The sequence below is a fragment of the Marmota monax genome, unplaced genomic scaffold (assembly GCF_021218885.2).
Source record: "Marmota monax isolate L192 unplaced genomic scaffold, Marmota_monax_Labrador192_F-V1.1 WCK01_AAM20220418_F8-fsc00311, whole genome shotgun sequence".
Lineage (NCBI taxonomy): Eukaryota > Metazoa > Chordata > Mammalia > Rodentia > Sciuridae > Marmota > Marmota monax.
In genome coordinates this window covers 163,331-184,680 of record NW_026694601.1, presented here as the reverse complement: position 1 = coordinate 184,680, position 21,350 = coordinate 163,331, and positions in this window count along the sequence as shown.

Here is a 21,350-nt window from a genome sequence, read left to right as displayed (position 1 = left end):
CAGAGGAAGGAGAAGTTGTACTCCATTTGTGCACAATGTGTCAAAATGCATTCTACTGTCAGGTAAACTAATCAGAACAAATTAAAAAATAAAAATACCTAAAAAAGTAAATAAAATGTCAACAGAAAGAATATTGAAACTAAGAGGTATAGTTAATATAAGGCATAAACAGGACCAAAGGGCACAAGCTGTATGGGCAGGTGGTTCAAATTTTTATGGCATCCATCCAACAATGATGCTCTGACACCTCTTGCTCAGTGCCCATCTGTGATACATGGTGATACTACTTGAGCTTAGGGGTCTGAGACCAGCCTGGGTAACACTGCAAGAATGATGTGATGGGGGAGAATGGTGATGGGGGAGACTGTTACCTTAATGAAGGAAGAAAAACCTCAACCTTGGTTCACGGAGGAGTTGACTTGATATATGGGTACTAGGTGATAATGGATTCTTACTTTTCAGCCTCAATTAGGGGTGGCCTTGAAGGACACTGATGAAAGGATATCCTTCCTGTGGACAGAAGGTATAGTGGTACACCTGGTCATTCATTTCATGTGTGAAGAGAAGTAGGCAGAAGTAAGGATATCCATGGGCAATGATGCCTGGCTTGGATGGTTGGTTCAAGAAGATTAAAAGAGGGGAGACAAGGAGATCCATGGGGAGAGGCAAGTGAATGGATCTAGAGGAGAAGGCATGGAGAGTGACAATCGATATGTGTTAGTATTCACTGGAAAGAATCCTCTATACAAGAAACAAAGACCACCAAATAGAAAGACTTGTCCAGTCATTACCTGCAAATCTCTGCCATTATCCACCCCAGTGCTGGCCCAAAACACTTAGTGAACAGAGAACCCATGGAAGCAGGAATGGAGGCTGTGAATGGGTGCATCCAGTACATTACCACTCACCAAGGACGATCTGACAATTACTGCTATGAACATCCAGCCGACTACAAAGAACAACGCGAATGCCTGTGTAGCACCATTCCTCAAGGAGTCCATCAAGTCATGTGATGGAAGGATCAGAGTTACAGCTTTACTGGAATAGACACAGATTTGCAATTTGAAGTCATATTTCCTGTCTTCAGGGTTTTTGGAGAGCCCTTTCTACAACCTAAGGTCCCATGTAACATTCCTGTTATCTGGAGGATGTGAAGAGGCCAGAATGGAGTGCTCTAAACAAGGGAAAGACCAGGATTTGAATCCAAATTCTGGTACAGGCTCTCCATGCGATCTCAAATCAATCATTTAACTATCTTGATTCTCATTTTCTTTCTCTTTATTAAGATTTACATTTCTTTTTGGTGGTAGTGAGTATTGAACCCAGCTCCTGAGGTTATTTCAACCAGCTTCAGGCTTAGGCCACTAAAACTGGCTGCTTAAAGAACAACACATAAAGAGGAAGGGGTTAACAACACTCAGCCTTTGCTCCTGCTTTCAGTATATAACTCAAAAAGAAATGAAAAAAGATAGCTGGACATATACAGTGACCGTCCATTCTCAACTATTTTGATCACCTTGATTCTGTAATTTTTCATTAGGAATCTTTGTGTGTGTGTGTGTGTGTATTGTGTGTGTGTGTATGTATGTATGTGTTTGCTGTGCTGATTGGTTCATGAGCATATATAAATATAAATATTCATTTATTTTTTTGCATTTTAAAATGTAGTTATTTTCCTTGCCTTGTCTTTTGAGGGTTGGGGCTTTTTTGTTTTTGTTTTGTTTCCATCTTTTTGTTTCTCTTTATCTCTTTTCTTTTCCTCTTATCAGACAAATTCTATTGTTCTCCTTCTCACCCTTTCCTTTGCTTCTCCTATTTTTTCTCTTCCTTTCTTACACCCATCACCTGATTCATCTCTTCTGTTTTCTCTCTGTTCACTTTTTGAAATTGTAAGCTGTTTTCTACATTGTTAGCACATTTTTTCTTTTTCTCTTAATTAACTATATTTTTACCGTCTTTTAGAATTGATTTATATAACTCCTGTTCCTACTATTAATGCTCATGAAATTATTATTGCTGTGGATAATAAAGTTGACACCTGCTATTGTTGGCTTTAAAGCCAGATCTAGTTCATAATTACTGTTTTTACTATTGACTATTGCTAACCCCACCATTCCTGTTTTTTGTTGTAATGAATGTTGTAGATGTCATAGTAGGAACTGGGTATTTATTTTAATGCCATATATTGTTTTGATTAGTTTTTTCTGTTATTTGTTTTTCCCTATTCTGAGATATGCTGGGAATCTACAGGGACACTACAAGTTTACGGGGGGTAGAGATTCTACTGTTGAACTGAACTCAACCAAAAGATGGTGCACCATATTCCACACACAAATTAATGACATTCAATCTTCTGCTATACTTTAATACAAAGAATAGAGGAGACAAAACCCCAAACTAGTGACAGGCCCCAGGTAGAAACAGGGGCGGAACCCCTGGTCCTGCCTATAGACATCAATTGCTACAGAAAAAAAGAGACAATTAACAAAAGGCTATGAATACAACACCTATGAGGTAGAAGACTGTGCCCTAAAAGGCCCACATATAAGGGAAAAAGAGAAAGACCTTCCAACAGATGAATAAAACCCAACACAGAAATACAAAAAATATGAAAAAACAAGATAACTTGACGCATCATAAAGTTCATAATTCACCAGCAACTGACCCCAAAGATATCAAAGTGGATAACATATCAGATAAAAAATTCAAAATAATCATTATAAAAATGATCAATGAAATCCAAGAAAACACAGAAAAACAACTAGATGCATTAAGGAAGTTAGTGTAGGATATGAATGAGAAATTAAACAAAAAGAACTATTAATAAAGAACCAAACAGAAATCTTGGAAATGAAAGACACAATAAATCAAATAAAATGTTCAATCGAAAGTCTCTCTAATACAGTAGATCATGCTTAAGTCAAAATCTCAGAGCTGGAAGATGAAGTGGCCAGGATTGAACATTTAGATAGTGTTAAAATAAAGAAAATAAGTAACCATGATTAGAATATACAAGAACTCTGGGATAACACTAAGAGACCAAATTTAAGAATCACTGGAATTGAGGAGGTTTGTGAGTTCCAGGTAAAGGAAATTGATAACCACTTCAGGGAAATAATAATGGAAAACCTTCCAAACCTTGAGAATAAAATGAACATGTAGATACAGGAGTCATTAAGAACCTCAAATAGACAAGATAAAAAATGAACCTCTTGGGCTGGGACTGTAGCTCAGTGGTAGAGCACTTGCCTCACAGGTGTTAGACCCTGGGTTCGATCCTCAGCACCACATAAAAATGAACATTGATATAAAAATGAATTTCTCCATGAAACATTATAATTAAAATGCTTAACATACAGAATGAGGATAGAATTTTAAAAGCCTCAAGAGAAAAATGTCAGGTCACATGTAGAGGCAAACCTGTAAGAATCACTTCTGATTTCTCAGCACAAACTCTAAAAGCCAGAAGGGCTTGAAATATGTGTTCCAAGTGATGAAAGAAAATAATTGTCAACCAAGACTGCTATATCCATCAAAGCTATCATTCAAAATAAAATAAAAGCCTTTCGAAATAAGCAGAAACTAAAAGAATTTATGACAACTAAACTAGCAGTACAGAACTTACCGAACAAAATATTTCACCCAGAAGAAATAAAAAACAAATCCCAGAGGTCACAAATAAACAGATCTCCTTTAAAAAGTAGCTAAACAAGTGGGAAACAGAACCAAATGAAACATTATAAATAAATCAAAATGGCAGAGATTAATCAACTTCTCTTTGTAATAATGTTAATTATTACATAGGCCAATTAAAAGACATAGGCTGGCTAAGGAATGTATATGCACCCTAGTGGGTATTTCATATGATAAAATAGTATGGAGGCCTAAGGAGAAAGACAGGTAGCCTAAGCCTAACTTCCAGGAGCACCAGGCCTCAGGCCACTTCCCAAAGGGGAAGTAGGAGACCTAGGAGGTGAGACTACAAGGCAATAAATTGTTCCCCACCTGACAGTGATGTGTGAGGTCCCCAAAGTAATAAGACTGATTCAACCAACACATTTTTTCCCATGACTTAGGCTGAGAGTATTCAAAATAAGTATGAATGTATACTGTTTTTTCCCACTGCTATGGATAGAACCCAGGGCCTGGTGCATGCTAGGCAAGCACTCTATCACTGAGCTGCCTCCCGAGCCTAAAAGTATATACTTTTTATATGAAAGTATGAAAAGTATAAAAGTTCCATTCACAGGTGAGGAAATGGAGGCTCAGAGAGTAGACATGACTTAGCCAAGGTCACTGGCAAATAAGTATAAACTTTGAGGTTCTACTTCGAAGTATAAACTTGATTTTTTTTTTCAGTTACTAACAGTCTATTTTGTGCTGCTGCTACAATAAAATACTCTAGGCTGGGTAATTTATAAAGAATAGAGATTTTTTTTAATAGTTTGGGAGATGAAGAAGTCCAAGAGCACTGGTGCTGGTATCTGCTGAGGGTCTTGTGCTGGGTCCTACATAACATGATGGAAGGGCAGGTAAGTGCATTGGAGCAAAAAACAAGAGAGTCTGTACTCACTGTATCTCAGTTCACTTCTGCAATAACTGCCTTAATCCACTGATGACAGTGTTTCCAGGAACTACCTTCCTCTTCAAGGCTCCATAGCTTCATGATCTTACCATGGCAAAGAAATCCCAACATGAGTTTTTGAGGGGACAAACACTCAAACCATAGCAATCACCCAAACTATACAAACATGGTAGCCTTGCAACCTTTTTCTCACCTACATGGCCATCATTTCTTCAGCTGGAAAGGAGCCAAAGTAATTGGACTAATTAAAAGAAGGGTCAGAGGAGACATTAGAATACTTAGCAGGTTTAAAAAGTCAATGTTGGGGTGGGGGCTCTGGGAAATTCTCAGCTATAATGATGGAAAGTGGAAAGACTTCAACTGGAAGGTGGCATTGAGGCGAGGGTTCTCTAGCACCTGCAGAGTTAGAGCCACTGTTCCCCCACCTATAGACCTTCTTTTCCCCTGCAGATGCCTAGTCTTTGCCTCTAGTCCTTGACTGCGGGACAGACTTTTTTTTTTTTTTTTTAACAGCATAGGTTTCTCTCTGGCTTTCTCAATGGAAACTGGGAAACAATGTGTTTTATGAATTAGTTCATTAGTACTAATTCGGACAGTGGAAAGCCTTTAACTGGACTGACTCATCAAATGGACATCCAGATACAGGAGTCATTAAGAATCTCAAATAGACAAGATAAAAAATGAACCTCTCGGACTGGGTTATGTATCCATTTGACATATAATTTTATGGAACTATTTGGCATATAATTTTATTGCCAGTGTCACTTTTGGCTCTTAATAACCACCCAGCCCTGGAGGTAGGACAATCCCCACTTTATACACGAGGCACAAAAAGGTCGAGGACTTTCCTCCAGCCCCACAACAGCAGTAGCAGGGTCTGTGTCCACGCTCAGGTGTCTGGAGCCAGCACCCTTCTCATTTCCTCCCTGTCTCCTTGGCTAGGATGGATAGATGCTCATGCTCCACATCGCTGTGAAAACTTGAATTCAAGGTAGTTGTGTGTATCCACTGCTGCTCTTTCCCAGGAGCCAGGGGCTAACAAATTTTGCCTGATTCTGACATAAAAGGAGAATAATTAGAATGTCATAAGAGCTCTCAACACTGGACTCTGCAGCGCCCCCAGTAGTTGGGATGTTGAAATGTATTTTTCTTTCCTATGAAAAGCTGTGTTATGCTTCTTCATAAATGTTCAGGTCTCCAGTCAGCTCAAATAATAAGGATTACTTTACCGAACTCCTAAAAGTGCCCACACTTTCTCACCTACATGGCCACCTGCTTTTCTGAGGCCTCAGGGAAGCAGTCTAAGCTACTGAGAGCCCAGCAGATACCCTACTTTCTCAGGCTTGGACCAGGGTATGAAAGGGGTGTGAATTGCCTCATTCTGGGGTTTTCATCTTATTTTCTGGTTTGCTTTTTGGATATTACTCATTTGAATTTTTCCATGTTATACTTCAATATACAAAACACTAATAAATGAGAGAAGCCCTGGGTGGTGGGTGGATTAGGTCAGGTATTTCTAAACAGTTTTATTGGGTTATAATGAACATACAATAAACTGCACATGTTTAAAGTGTAAAATCTGACAAATATTTTTTTTTAAAGTTATAGATGGACACAATATCTTTATTTTGTTTATTTATTTTTATGTGGTGCTGAGATCAAACCCAGTGCCTCACAGGTGTGAGGCAAGCACTCTGCCACTGAATCACAACCCCAGTCCAAAATCTGACTGATCATGACATGTAAATTCATCACCTCTATGTGATAATGAAGACTTACATACATCACCCTGAAAGTTTCTTTGTGGCCACTTGTAATCACTTTCTGACTTCCCAACCTAGAAACCACTCATCTGCTTTATGTTGTTAGTGGTTAGTTTGCATTTTCTAGAAGTAATGTATCTGGAACCATTTGGCATATAATTTTATTGGTAGGGTTTATTCAATCGACGAGTATTGTTTCTTTTTGAGGAGTATGATTTTACTTTATTTTTTATTTGTTATACACAACAGTAGAATGTGTTTTGACATATTATACATACATGGAGTATAACTTCCCATTTTTCTGCTGGCACATGATACGGAATTACACTATATTCATAGGTGCACATAGGAAAGTAATGTCCAATTAATTCTACTATCTTTTCTATTCCCATTTCCCCTCTCTTCCTTTCATTCCCCTTTGTCTAATCCAAAGTGCTTCAATACTTCCCTACCTGATCCTCTTTTTTTATTAGTTGCTCAAGACAATACAATGATCTTGACATATCATACATTTGATTCAAATGCCTACCTGATCCTCTTATTGGAGTCAGCATCCAGATAACAGAAAAAATATTCGGCCTTTGTTTTTTGGGGATTGACTTATTTAACTTAGCATGATAGTCTCCAGTTCTATCCATTTACTGGCAAATGCCATAATTTCATTTCTCTTTATGGCTGAGTAGTATTCCATTTTGTATATATACCACATTTAAAAAAATCCATTTATCTGTTTAAGGGCACCTACACTGGTTCCATAGTTTAGGTATTGTGAATTGAGCTTCTATAAATATTGATGTGGATGTATCACTGTAGTATACTGATTTTAAGTCCTTTGGGTATAAACTGAGGAGTGGGATAACTAGGTCAAATAGTAGATTCATTCCAAGTTTTTGAGGAATCTTCAAACTGCTTCCCATAGTGGTTGCACCAATTTGCTGTCCCACCAGCAATGTATGAATGTACCTCTTCCCCGTGCATCATTACCAACATTTATTGTTACTTGTATTCTTGATAATTGCCATTCTGACTGGAGCAAGATGAAATCTCAGTGTGGTTTTAATTTGCATTTTTCTAACTGCTGGAGATGTTGAACTTTTTTTATATATATATTTTGATTAATCATATTTCTTCTTCTGTCAAGTGTCTGTTCAGTTCCTTGCCCCTTTATTAATTGGGTTACTTTTTTGGCATTAAATTTTTGAATTCTTTGTATATCCTAGAGATTAGTGCTCTATCTGAGGTGCAAGTTGCAAAGATTTTCTCCCATTCTGTAGGCTCTCTTCATGTTCTTGATTGTTTCCTTTGCTGTGAAGAAACTTTTTAGTTTGATACCATTTATTGATTCATTTTTTCTTCTTTTTTAATTAAAAAGTTATACATGAAAGTAGGCTGTGTTTTGACATATCCTATATACATGGAATATAACTTCCCATTTTTGTAGTTGTACATATGTAGCATTACACTGGTCAAGTATTCATATAGGAACATAGAAATGTAATGTTGAATTCATTCTAGTGGCTTTCCCATTCCAATTCCCCTCTTCCCCCCATTCCCTCCTGGGTGAACCTCCACTCCTCCATTTCCCTGCCTGTTGAAGTCAGCATGTGCATATCAGAAAGAACATTTGGCCTGTGGTTTTTTGAGATTTGCTTATTTCACTCAGCTTGATAGTCTCCAGTTCCATTGATTTACCAGCAAATGCCATAATTTCATTCTTCTTTATAGCCCAGTAGTATTCCATTGTGTAAATATACCATATTTTCTTTGTGCATTCATCTGTTGAAGGGCATCTAGGTTGGTTTCATAGTTTAGTTTTGTGAATTGGCTGCTATAAAAATTGATGTGGCCATGTCACTAAGGTATACTGATTTTAAGTCTTTTGGGTATATTCTGAGGAGTGGGATAAGTGGGTCAAATGGTGGTTCCATTTTAAGTTTTCTGAGGAATCTCCATACTGCTTTCCATAGTGGTTGCCCCAATTTGCAGTCCCACCAGCAATATTTGAGTCTATCTTTCCCTTCACATCCTTGCCACTATTTATCATTACTTGTATTCTTGATAATTGCCATTCTGACTGTGGAGTGAGATGAAATCTCAGTGTATTTTTAAAAATTTGTTTTCAGTTACACATGACAGTAGAATGTATTTTGACATATCAGACACACGGAGTATGACTTCCCATTCTGTGGTTGTACATCACGTGGAGTTACACTGGTCGTGTATTCATATATGAACATAGGTAAGTTATGTCTGATTCATTCTACTGTCCTTTCTATTCCCATCCCTCATCATTACTCCCCATTCCCCCTGACCTTTGTCCTCTTGCATCTGTTTTATTTAACATAATATTCTCACATTTATATTGTGGTACGTGTCAGAATTTTTAAGGCCAAATGACCTTCCATTGTAGGCACATATTGAGGCAGGAAAATAGATCTCCCATAGGCAGCCAGGATAAGGGCCTTAGAGACAGCCAGGAGGAGAGGGGGACATCATGCCAACCTGAAAGGAGACATAGGGTCTGAAAGACAGCCTGTGATTTGCAATCCCCTGCCAGCATTGACCATAATGACTTCTTCCTAGTTAGAATAGAGAGAGAGAGAGAGAGAGAGAGAGAGAGAGAGAGAGAGAGAGAATTTTTTAATATTTATTTTTTAGTTTTCAGGGGACACAACATCTTTGTATATGGTGCTGAGGATTGAACCTGGGCCGCACGCATGCCAGGCAAGCGCACTACCACTACCGCTTGAGCCACATCCCCAGGCCCAGGAGTTCCTCTTTCTAATAGTGTTAAGAACCAGCAAGTGAGATCCATCTTTTTAATTATGTAAATTAATTATGTAAATAAGGGATTGAAATTGTGCATTTCTGATTGACTTATTAGGCTCAGAGCATGAAGAGCTTAATTGGTTCATGTTGGCATCCCTCACCCCACCAATCATCTGTGTTGGGTCTTCAGATATGCCTTTAAAAACCCCTAGACCACAGACAGCTGTTGACATCCCTCTTTTGGGGCCTCTCACCCTTGGGAGCTCTGCTTTCTATTACTCCATGCTTTCACCCTTGTGTCTGTGGATTTCATTTTTTTAAAAAATTTACCTGATAAAGTACCCCACTGCCTAACTCCCTGTTACAATATTACATTTTGTATATTCATCCATTCTTCTATGGACATTCGGGTTGTTTTCATGTTTTGACTGTTATGAATAATACTGTTGTGAACATGGTTGTACTAGCACCTGTTTTTCATTTCTAATGTATCTATACCCAGGCGTAGAACTGCTGAAGCCTATGGCAATTTTAATTTTTCAAGGACAACGATATTGTGTTTTTAAGGTTGTATTTCATTGGTGGCATTCCATTTTGCAATAATGGAATAATTTTTCATTTATTTCATTATGATCGTCCTGGACCAGGGTGTGGTCCCTAAACTTAGACCCTACTTCCTCTGACCCCTTTCTGTGTCAGATGGGGCAGCAGGCCCAAGGGACTTGCTCCAGGGTACAGTACAGTTGGAGTAGATTCTACCGTGATGCGAACTGTCCAAGGACCATCTCCTTTTACCAAAGAAACTGGTCTTTAGGTCTTTAGCGACCCACGATTCAGCCACACCATTCAGGCCCCAAGCTCTGCCCAGGTGTTCCCCACAGCTGGCTCAACAGTGGAGTGCATCCAACTCCTCTTCCATTTTCAATGCAGAGCATGTGGACCCGCTGTTACCCCGGTGGGCGGGGCTGACCACTGATTGTCTGAGGCTGGCAATTGACCTGTGTGGGTGGGGAGAGCGGTTGTGGGTTCACTGTGATGAGGCTTCTGAGTCTGGAACGTGGTGCAGAGGGTGGCCGCCTGGTGTGCGCGGAATGAGCTCCTTGGAGCCTTGGTGGCACTCAGAGACCCTGGTCTCAAAGTCTTGTCAAATCTTCCTTGGTCTTCCTCAGATCTGACTGCTCTCCTCTGTCCTCAGGGGTGGGTTCCCAGATCCCTGGCTCTGTAGATTCTTTAGGAAGACCCTCATTGGGCTCTCTCTCTGCTTCCAGAGCTCCAGGCTCTGTTTTGAAGTCATTGTTTTGTATTTTCACTTTTCTTTGATGACTTTGAGCATTTTCAAAGACAACTTGGAAATGCTCTGTTGAAAGCAGGATTGAGGAACTGGGTCCTGAACACCTCCTGTCACCCCTCCTCCCCTTCTCCATGACCCTGGGAAGCCCCTCCACGGACCTTTAAGGTCAGAAGGAGCTCAACCTATGGGGCCCTGCTGCTTCCAGCAGAAATTGCAGACTTGAGCAGGTTCAGCCCACTGTAAAAATTATTTCTGCACCTTAGGCAGGGCTTCCTAACCCCAGCGTTAAAACTGTCCAGGGTGATTTTTCATGATGATCACATGGACTGGGGCAGATTGGATGTGTGACTGGTTGTGCTGGTCAGTCTACACAGAGATCCTATAATTCAGAAGGGCCACTGCACCTTTGAGATGAGACAGTGGCCTTTAGGGCACAGAGGAGCATGCCTGTGAGAACCATTACTGGCTCTGGCTCCTCTGTCTTGAGCCCCATTCTTGACAGGCCTGGTGCACCGATTGGGGGATCTTCCTCATCTTCCTTCCTCTGCAGCTCTCCCTGGCTCTTTCTGGCTTTGGTCCTGACCTAGACCTTTACTTCCTCCAGGAGCAAGTCTTATTTTTAATTTGGCCAAGGCTGCTTCTCATGCTTTAGGGCCAACTCAGTGGTCTCTATAGTCAATAAAGCCATTTCTGAATTTCTGAATTTCCCAGACAAAATCAGACATCTTCCACAGACTCCTCTTTTGGTTTTTAGGGATACTGTTGGGGTTCTGCAGCCTAAAATACAACCAAGAATCAAGACACAACTGTGTTTGAAAACAACTTGGGTGTATTATTCATTGTGGCCAGGGAAAACACCATGGACAAAATTGGGGTTGTCTTGGTTTAAAGGGGTGTTAAAAAAAGCTCTCAGATAAGATTTGGATTGTGTTAAGGTATTTGGGGCAGAGGAACTTTTTTTCTAAAGAGGTGCTGTAAAGAAGCAGGGAATTCTATCGATGGTGGCCTTATTGCATCTTATCTAGGAGAAGGAAGACTGGAGAGAGGTGAATGCTGATTGGGAGAGAACCAGCAATCACTTACAAAGCCAGAACAAGTGAGGTTTGGTGACTTCTTTGAATTAAACTATCTCTAAGTTTTATCTGTGTAAAGCCATAGTGACAGATTGGATTTTGTTGTTGTTGTTGTTGTTGTTGTTCTGATCACTTGTACTTTCATGTTGACCTGGTTGGATATTGACACTCTGTGAAGTTGTTTATGTTCCAAAGGGACAATTGGTCCTAGCTGTGAGGGCCAGCCCTGATCTTAGCAAATCCTTGTCTACCCCCATAGTCCCAGAACAGCTGTTGGCGGACAGGGCTGCTTTCCTCTTTCTTTCTTTTCTTTCCTTCCTTCCTTCCTTCCTTCCTTTCTTTCTCTCCCCCCCCCCTTTCTTTCTTTCGTGCTGGGGATTGAACCCAGGCAGGGCCTTGTACATGGGAGGCAAGCACTATACCAACTAAGCTACATTCCCAGCCCCTGCTTTCCTCTTTCTTGTACTATCTCAGGGCCAGATCCTGAAAGATTCCTTCTAGGAAAAGACTTCAAAATAGTTTAAGTAGAAAGAAAAAGAAAGAAGAGTCTATGGTCTGGGCAGGTGGTCAAGACAGGCGCTTTATTAGAAGTAGGCCTCATGTGCCATTTGTGCAACAGCCTGAAGGAATTAGTTTTCAGAGAAAAGTAAACAGGGAAAGCAGGTATAACAGTGGTTTAGGGCCAGGTTTTGGGGTGGGTACTTCTGGGGGAATGTAAAAAAAAATAGGTAAGCCTGCACTGCATATTTTAGTGAGCATGTCAATCATTGAGATACCTCTGTCCATGGTGGGGCATGAGATAGGGATTTAGGATAAATAGAAAGATATACTGAATATTCAGTCCTGACTTCAATCTTCTCTTTTGCTCTAGCTGGGGCTGTCCGTTTTTCCTGTGCATGGTCAAGGTGGGGGGCCTTTCTCCTGGGCCTTTACCTTGCTGCTGCTGGGGGCCCTTAATATCTTGTGCAGAATGCGTTTGTGGGTCCATCCCTGCAACCAACTCTTGTTTACTGCATCCCGAGCATCAAGTGCCTTGCAAGGTTCTGAAAGCGGCCTTTTCCAGAGCCTCCAAATGAGTGTCTGAAATTCATGAATATGATTGTTTCATTCTTGCCCTTTGAGAAAAATTCCAGATTGGGTTCACCTGCTGACACAGGTCAGCAACTTGTGACTGTACCAAAGGCAAAGAGGATTTATCTTGTCAAGAATTCAGACAGAAGGGCTAGCAAATTGGGAATGAAGGTAGGGGAAGGGTGAAAGTATTTATAAATAGCAGGCTCCTGGTACAAGGATCCCAGGGAAATATGTCATAGCTGTTCCTACCCTAGGATGCCTTGTTCTGATTGCTTTCCTTTTAAAATTTTTTTTTCAAGAAATGAATTTTAGAATGATTTCATATTCCTGAGCACAAATTCAATCTGTTTCTCTCCCCATAAAATGTGCTCACATGGTTTCATACATGTTGAGGTAATTTATAAAGCAGGGTGACTAGGTCTTTCTTCTCCAGCCATTAACCACATTGCTTTATCCCACTAATCTATAGCTGTCTTTATTCATTCTTAGGAAGAATAAGACAGACTTTTCCTGAGGAGTGTAAAAAGCTAGGAAAAATGTTGAGAGCCACAGCCAAAGGGGCCCCAGCAAAATTCCAGCTGCCAGCTGATTGGCTCCTCTGCGGTGATGTTCATTGGGCTGTTTCCCCGCCCTTTCAGACCTCGGAGCTGCTCATTGGAGGACTCTTTTGGCTCTGCCCACATGACAAAGCCAATAGGCCTCAAGAGTAGGAGGAGTGGGGGGTTGAGAGGCTAAGCCGGTGGTGGCAGTTGGGCTCTGAGGGAATTCCTGAAGAGCTAGTGTGGTGCAGAGTGTGTGTTCTAAAAATAAAGTTCGTTTCTGCTTGATAAATGGCTCTTGAATTATGCCCAGCCAGACTGTGGCAGTAAACCTGAACTGTATATTTTAGCATGTCACATGACAGTCATTGAGCTACCTCTGTATGTATGTGGTGGGGGGATGAGATAGGGATTTAGGATAAAGAGAATCTTAAAGCAAACACCCACAAGCAATTGAAATGCAGAAAGCACAGTTGTAAGTCTTGAGGTACAGCAACATGCTCTTGACTTATGCCCTTGTAAAATAAGGGAAATGTGCAAGTAAAGGAAAAACTGGTGCAAAATTGTGTAGTTCCACCCTGCTCTACCTCTTGTCCAGCCCTTAGCACCAGCCCTCTATAAATCTTAACACCCCATACCAACAGGTGATTTTCTCTTCTCTGGAGATAGGCTGCATTCTCTTTTGAGTGTCTACTCCTTGTTTTACTCCAACGGTGTTCTCTCTTGAATATGTATACTGTGATTCAGAAATTGAAGGTTGGTTCTGATCAAAGAAACCCCATGCAGGAAGGTATCTCAGAAGTACCTGGAGCTCTAAGTCTGGATCCACTTCCTTTGTGCAATGGTTCAACTCAGATGGTTCAACTCAGACAGGACACATTTGTCCCAGTCCTGCCCCAGGCTGATGACTAAAACACTTGGTTTAATACTGGCTCATATGATGGATGGATGCCCAAATTTTAAAGTCATTTTCAATGACACTGTTTCCCAGTGTGATCATATCACTTTATACTCCCAGCTGTAAAATTTTCAATTTCCAGGGTATGAGGTATCCAATTCCTCCAGTAAGGATTCCTAATTCTTACTGTTGGTTTTTTAAGCAGTTTAAAATTTGTTTTTGCAAAATTACAATGAATGAAGTTTATTTGCATTGCCTAAAACTAATTATGTTTTGCCTTGATGATCATTTAAAACATGAATTAAAAATGTAGAAGTCACCTGTAATCATACCATCCTGATTGTTTTTATGTATTTTCCTTCAGAAAATTTCATACATATGTGCTAGAACACATTTTGCTTAGGAGATACCATAAGAATATAAATTACTCTGTTAGCTATTTGGGTTGTTTCTATTTTACATAAACATTTATTTTACATACATTTGCAAAAACAATGGATCATTTGCACCCTTTACTCAGTCCCCCCCCCCCCCCCCCCCCGCCTCATGGTAACATCTTGCAAAACTGTGGTTCAATATCACTATCAGGAGGATGATGTTGATACAGGATGCAGGACATTTCCATCACCTCAGAGCCTTCATCTCGTCCTTTTAACAGCCACCCCACTTTCCCTCCTGGCAACTACTACTATCTTTTGCCATTTCTATAATTTTATCATTAGAGAATATTACATAAATCAATCCTATAGTATGTATTCTTCTGTAATTGGCTACTTTCATTCAGAATAATTATCTGGAGATTCATGCAGGTTGTTGCATGTATGCATTTTCATTCCTTTTTATTTCTGAGTAGTTTTCCATGTTATGGATATAGCAGTTTGTGTGTTCAGTCATCTACAAATGGACATCATTTGGGTTGATTATAATTCTTAGCTATTACATATAAAGGTGCTAGAAAAGATTGAGTATAAGGATATTTTGAGTGTGTGTGAATATTAATGTGCTATTTTCCTTTCATATGTTCTCAGCAATGTATTTGATGTATCAAATGGCATCTTTTATTTTTTAAAAATTTACCAACCTGTTCTCTACAGTGGCCGTGCTATTTTATATTCCTACTAGCAATGTGTGTGTGATCCATTTTTTTTTTTTTGCCTTTTCACCAGCTTATGGTGACTTTTTTATGTCAGCTATTCTGATAGGCATGCACTTGTATCTTCTTATGGTTTTAATTTGCATTTACCTAATGGCTAAAGATGCTGAACATATTTTCATTTTCTTTTTTTGTGTACTCTGTGTTCATTTAAAGATGCTTATCAGGTCCATACTTAGTCATGCTAATAACTTAGAAAAACAAAAACTAATCAAACCGAAAGAAGGAAGAAAATAATAAAGATTAAAAAGATGGAGATAAATGAAATAGAGGATAAAACTAATGTTATAGGGTTACATAAGATTCAAAGTTTTTGCTTTGAAAAGATCAAAATTCACAAGCATTCACCTGGACTGAACAAGAAAGAAAAAAAAAAAAAAAAGAAGAAGACCCCAAATAATGTAATTAGATTTTAAAGTAGGGGATAACTATAGACCTTATAGAAAGAAAAGGAATCGTAAGAGAATATTATGAACAATGTGTGCAATGAATGAGATCGCCTAGGTGTAAAAGTCAAATTCAAGGCCAGTGAAGAATCAGCAGGCAAGCTGGCTCCAAGGGCCAAGTCGTCATCTTGCACAGTCAATGTGAAGTCGTTGTTCTGCGCCCCGACCCGCTGCCAGACGACGCTGGACTTGCACAGTGCGCCTATGCTCTGGTACTAACTCCCTGGCGAATCTGGAGTTCCCTCAGGACTATGTCCAGGAGGAGTCTCTGTTCAGTTTTGGGACTGGCTGGCGCCTTGTCTACGGTGAGGAAGCAACCTGTTAGAAGCCCCCACGGCCACAAGAGGGCGCCGAATCCTGCTTTCTGCCCCAGGCGATGCTCTTGCGTGTGGAGCCTCCCTGCTCCAGGATCCCTCAGAAATGAGCCTGGGAAGCATCTCCTCCGCAGGGGTCCAGCAGGCTCCCAGTCCGTGGTGAGAAAAAGGCCTGTTGGAGGTCCTGACGGCCGAGGAGGGCCCTTTGTCCCCAGATGCTCAGGGACGTTTCCTTAAGTAGGCTGTCCCAAGGATTTGTTCTTTCCTTATGTATTTCAGCAGGACTTGGAGAGGAAAAAAAAAATGACCATCTATTGCAGGTGGAGGTGGTTTCTTGGGAGAAATCCCCTGGACACTTGCAGAGAGAGGGACGTCCACAACTGAGGACAGAATGGACCAAGCACGAGACCTTCCCGTCGGATGAGCTGGGGACACCAGCTGTCCTGGGCTAGGAGCATAAGAGTCAGAGGGTGGTGGCCCATGTGTTTTTATAATTGGTGTTTAATTTTCTCCCCCACGTGAAAGCAGTTGAAAAATTATGGCGAATTGAAGTGGGTCCACTAAAACTCATGACTATGTTTTAGGTTTCAATATTGCATTTATATCAAAATCAGAATTCGGTATATTTACTTTCCTGGCTTTTATGAAAGCAAATAATATATTTTTTTCCAAAATATACTTATTAGTACTTCTTTTCAACTGACAGCAATTCTATGTTTGACTTTTGCTTATGACCCAGTGATGAACATTAATTACATAATTTTAAATTAATTTCCACTGGCTGAATTGTGTTTCATAGGACATCACTGGACATCACAGCGCTGGCTTCATGAAAGAAGGTTCCATTCATGAGTAATTGCTAGGGAGTTTAAAGAGACAAGACTCTTATTACCTTTAATACCAGCTCCAGGTCGGCTTCTCCTAGCTCCCGCCTCTAGCCACCTAATGAGGTGGCAAGGTTTACAGAAGAGAAGAAGAGAGGAAGAGAGGAAGAGGAATTGAGAGAGAGAGAGAGAGAGAGAGAGAGAGAGAGAGAGAGAGAGAGAGAGAGAGAGAGAAAGAAACACGCCAGGGAGCGGGCTTTTATTGGGGAACAAAAAATTCCAGGGAAAATTCCATCTAATGAAGGTTAAGGGGGGCAGCATCCCAAGGTTAGGGGCATGGATTGGGTCTTCAGGCAGTGGCCAGGCACGCCTCTGCACTGACAAGCCCTCAGACCTTGAGAAGGGTGGGGACTAGCTCTGACACAGCTGTGTCTAAGTGCCTCTCACCCAGTCAGGGAGGTAACTCAAATCACATGGGAGGATGGCCTCCCACAACCAACATTATTTTGAAATATATCAAGGCAACGTCTAATTCTGGATAATATTGTGCTGAACAAAATTTGTCAATCTTTTAGAAGATTAAAAAATGGTGATATTTTATACCAACTATTGCTATTTTATGATGCTTAAGGGTATTAAATGAAATTTGTATAGAATTTAAAATGCAAGCCAATCATGAATTTTGTAAATTAGATGGATTGGATGAGCTAAAATTTCCCCACTTAATATTTAAAATCTGAAGATACTCAGTTTAATTTTGTATATCTCTGGGCAGCGGTGAAATTGGGATGTCTGTTAACTCCTTTGAAAAATGATATATGCCTATCTCACAAATTAAGTGTAGGTTTCATTCTAGTATCATCATTGTTACTGTGTTCTTTTACATTTCTTCTTTGTTCATTTTTGAATTTGAAAAAATATGTCTTATAAAAGTTTGTCTTTAAACATACTTGCAAAGTTACTTTCACTAGTTGTAAGCAAGGGCATAGATCTAATAAAGAATGCAAATTTATTTTTGTCAGATTTTTATTGTAGTTCAAAAATTTATTTAACTTCTACTTCATTCAGAATGCCCTCCTGTATTGGATGGGTTGCATAGAAATTTCTACTCTATACAAATGGTGGCTTTCATTTCAGCCTAGTGAGTTTCCTTATTTCATATATCTATATATGAATATATAATATTTATTGTATATATTATAATATATACAATAAGTAAGATGTAGTATATTACATAGACATGAGAGTAGTGGATCAGTGTTAATTTTGGGGGGAAATACTCTGAATTTGCTCTGCTTCCTAGTGCCACAGAGACAGGGAAATCCCAGCCTATCATAATCGCTGAGTATTTCACACTATACTTCCCTGCCACAATGAAGTGAGTACCTTGTTCCATACTAAAACATCCCAATAAAATCACAGAGGACTGACGACAGAACAAGGACATCCAAACTCTGTGCAACCATGTCTGCTGACCTCTGATGAACACAGGTATGAACAGACTTACTTAATCCAGGCACAGGAAGAAAAGCAGAACTGACACTGGAGCCGTATTCTGCGGTCATGGAGAGTGAACTGAAAGAGATTCAAGTGTGGTGTGCAGCTTATTTGGAAGAGAGAGCTTTACAAGCAAATGCCCTTATCCACAGAGTTTGAGATGGGGCAGAAGTAAACAGTTTCAGGGAATTGAATGGAGGAGTAGTTTATGTGGGAAAATGTAAATTAAGCAATCCCACATTTCCACAGATGAGACATCAAAGAAGCCTAGGAAAAACACACTTCTTCCAAGAAGTTCATGTTCTAATTCTGTTTTGGTTCCCAGAAGAAGACTTAAAATACTCATTGGATTACAGTACGAAGAGGTTGCTGGTAATTTTAGCACTTCTATATTTTAGGTACTTTAGCCATGCCTTTTTTTATTGCTAAAATCCCTCAGGGAATACATTCCAAATAATATCTTTTTATTGCTAAAATTCTAAGCAATACATTTTTATTGCTAAAATCCCTCACGGGATATATTCCAAGATCCCCAGTGGATGGTTGAAAGTATAGATAGTACCAAATCCTATATACAAACACTGTAATACCACCACAGTTGATTGATAACCTATATGGCTATGAAATAGCTGAGTGGTTAACTTCTACACTGTTGATATATGGGACAATAGAATAATTCACAGCATAGGCAAGATGGAGTGGGGTGGTGTGAAATTTAATCCTGATACTTGGATCAGTGAGAAAGTTAAAAATTACAAATTGTTTATTCTATAATTTAACATTTACTATTTTTGGACCACACTTTGCCATTGAGAACTGAAACCACAGAAAAAGAGAAATCTCATGTAAGAGGGGATTGAGATATATGTATACACACATATGTATACACACATATATATTATGAGACAATAATTAATTTTGTTTTATGGAAAAATAAATTGAGAATGTGAAATAACAAAATTCAAATGAACAGATATTTTGGTTTCAAGGTGCAGAAGTCCTATGAAGTTTGATGATGAGACTTTCCAGCTCTAATAGCTGTTTGGTCCATATAACAACCTGAAGTGTGAATGAGTGGGATTGACCATACTAGTTAACTACTGACATTTTCTTCTCAGGAGCTCACATCCAGTATATGTTTTCTATTGCTAGTCTGCAATTTCTGATCATTCAGAACCTTTTTACTTGGTATATAGTCAGAGGGATTCTGCAGTAGGACATTATTTTGTTTTTAAAATATTTTTTTAGTAGTGGGTGGACACAATACCTTTATTTTATTTATTTATATGTGGTGTTGAGGCTCAAGCCCTCAGGGTTTGATCAGGGCCTCACATGTGCTAGGTGAGTACTGCTGAGCCACAACCCCAGCCCACGACATTGTTTTAACAGAGATGCAATAAGGATGAATTGTACATTTTGAACAAATCAATTTACCTTGTCCAATTGCAGACTGCATATATTCTCATATAAAGTTGGAGGTATGGCTTTTCACATGTTTCCAGTTCTAAGGATCACACATGCTTCCAAACAGGAAAGAGATAAAAGAACAACAACAATAATAACCATGGGTCAGTAAGGCAGCAAGGTTTTCAAATAAGGCATCAATAAAGAAACCACTATGCATAACATTTAAAGTGGTGTGCAGTGTTTCCAAGCTACTGTGGTTATCTTGTGATGCTCAGAATTCTCTATCCCCAGCAATCTGTGCTCAAGGTCAAGACTGTTATTGTTCTGCACAGAACTTCCTCAGGCTGGGTATTACCATAGCTCCTGGGTAATCTCATCCTGCACCTTTGCACAGAAAGTTCCCCCAGCAAAAGCACAGCCATAGCTCCAAGGTAGTCAAAGACCATACTCCAAATCACTGCTCTCTTCAGTAGTGTAGTCCAATGCCATTCTCATCTGTTCTTTCAGAACAACAAAAGTGAGAGACTTTAATCTTCACTCTCAAGTAGTTCTGGCTTTTTGATAGAAATGGAGAAAACATCAAGCTCCTGGGAAAGTTTGCTTTTCAAAATACATGAGGCAATAGAAATATCATAGAACATAAAAAATAAGGCCGGGATATGTCATTCCAGAAAAAGAAATACTGAGAGTTTTTTTATTTAAAAAAATTTTTTGGGGGGGAGACAGGGTTTTGCTAATTTGCTTTAGGCCTTGCTAAGTTGCTAAGGCTGGCTTTGAACTTGTGATTCTCCTACCTCAGCTGCCCAAGCTACTGGGATTATAGGCATGCTCCACTGTACCCAGCTAAATACTGAATTATGATTGAAAAGGATCCCAGCAATCATCTTGGCCTCTTCCCTTGCCTTGTGGAGAACAAACTTCCTGAGCAGAGGTTCACTGTGGGAGCTTACCAGGTCCTGGATCTGTGAAGGCAGAGAGCTGGTGGAGGTTTATTCTAACTTGAATATTCTGTGAGGAAGAATCACAAACCTTCTCCCTTCATTACTATCTAAGGCTCGTTTACACACTCAAGTGGGAGACTCATGTCTTCTGACCCTCAGGAAGATACCTTAATGATCTGGCTGAAGGTTCTGATGTTTTCATAACAAATCTATGAATCACGGACAGGTCAGAGCTTAACTCTCTCTGGAACTCACAGCCAATGACTAGGTCTTCTAAGATGTACCACAGGGAATGGTTCATATTTTAAGCACAGATTAAGAATTAAAATAAGAACCCGTTTTGGATAGCAGCACTGGTCCTGCTCTTTTAAGTAGTTTTTTTAAAAAAGCTTCAGTCTTTATATACTCTGACTTCCACTTGAAACCACACTTACACATCTCGAAAGGAAGCAGAAAGTTAATCAGAACTCCCAGCTTAATTCCCTTCTGTGGACCTGGCTTCACTGTACCTGCTGGTCCCTGGAATAGTCCTACCCATTGAGCAATGCACCATGGGAGGCCAGGCCACAGCATTCCACCTCTCAACTGGTTCTATTAGTCCTCTACAAAAACTATAGGTCAAAAACAGTTCTCACATACAGATGTAGTTACTTCTATTTTGTGTATGCAGGTTTACCTAATAGATAAGTCCTTTTAAAAAATGAGACCCTTCGTATGGACATCCTAAATACATCAATGTGTTTTTGTTATGTAACTGTTTCCTTGGCTTCTTTTCC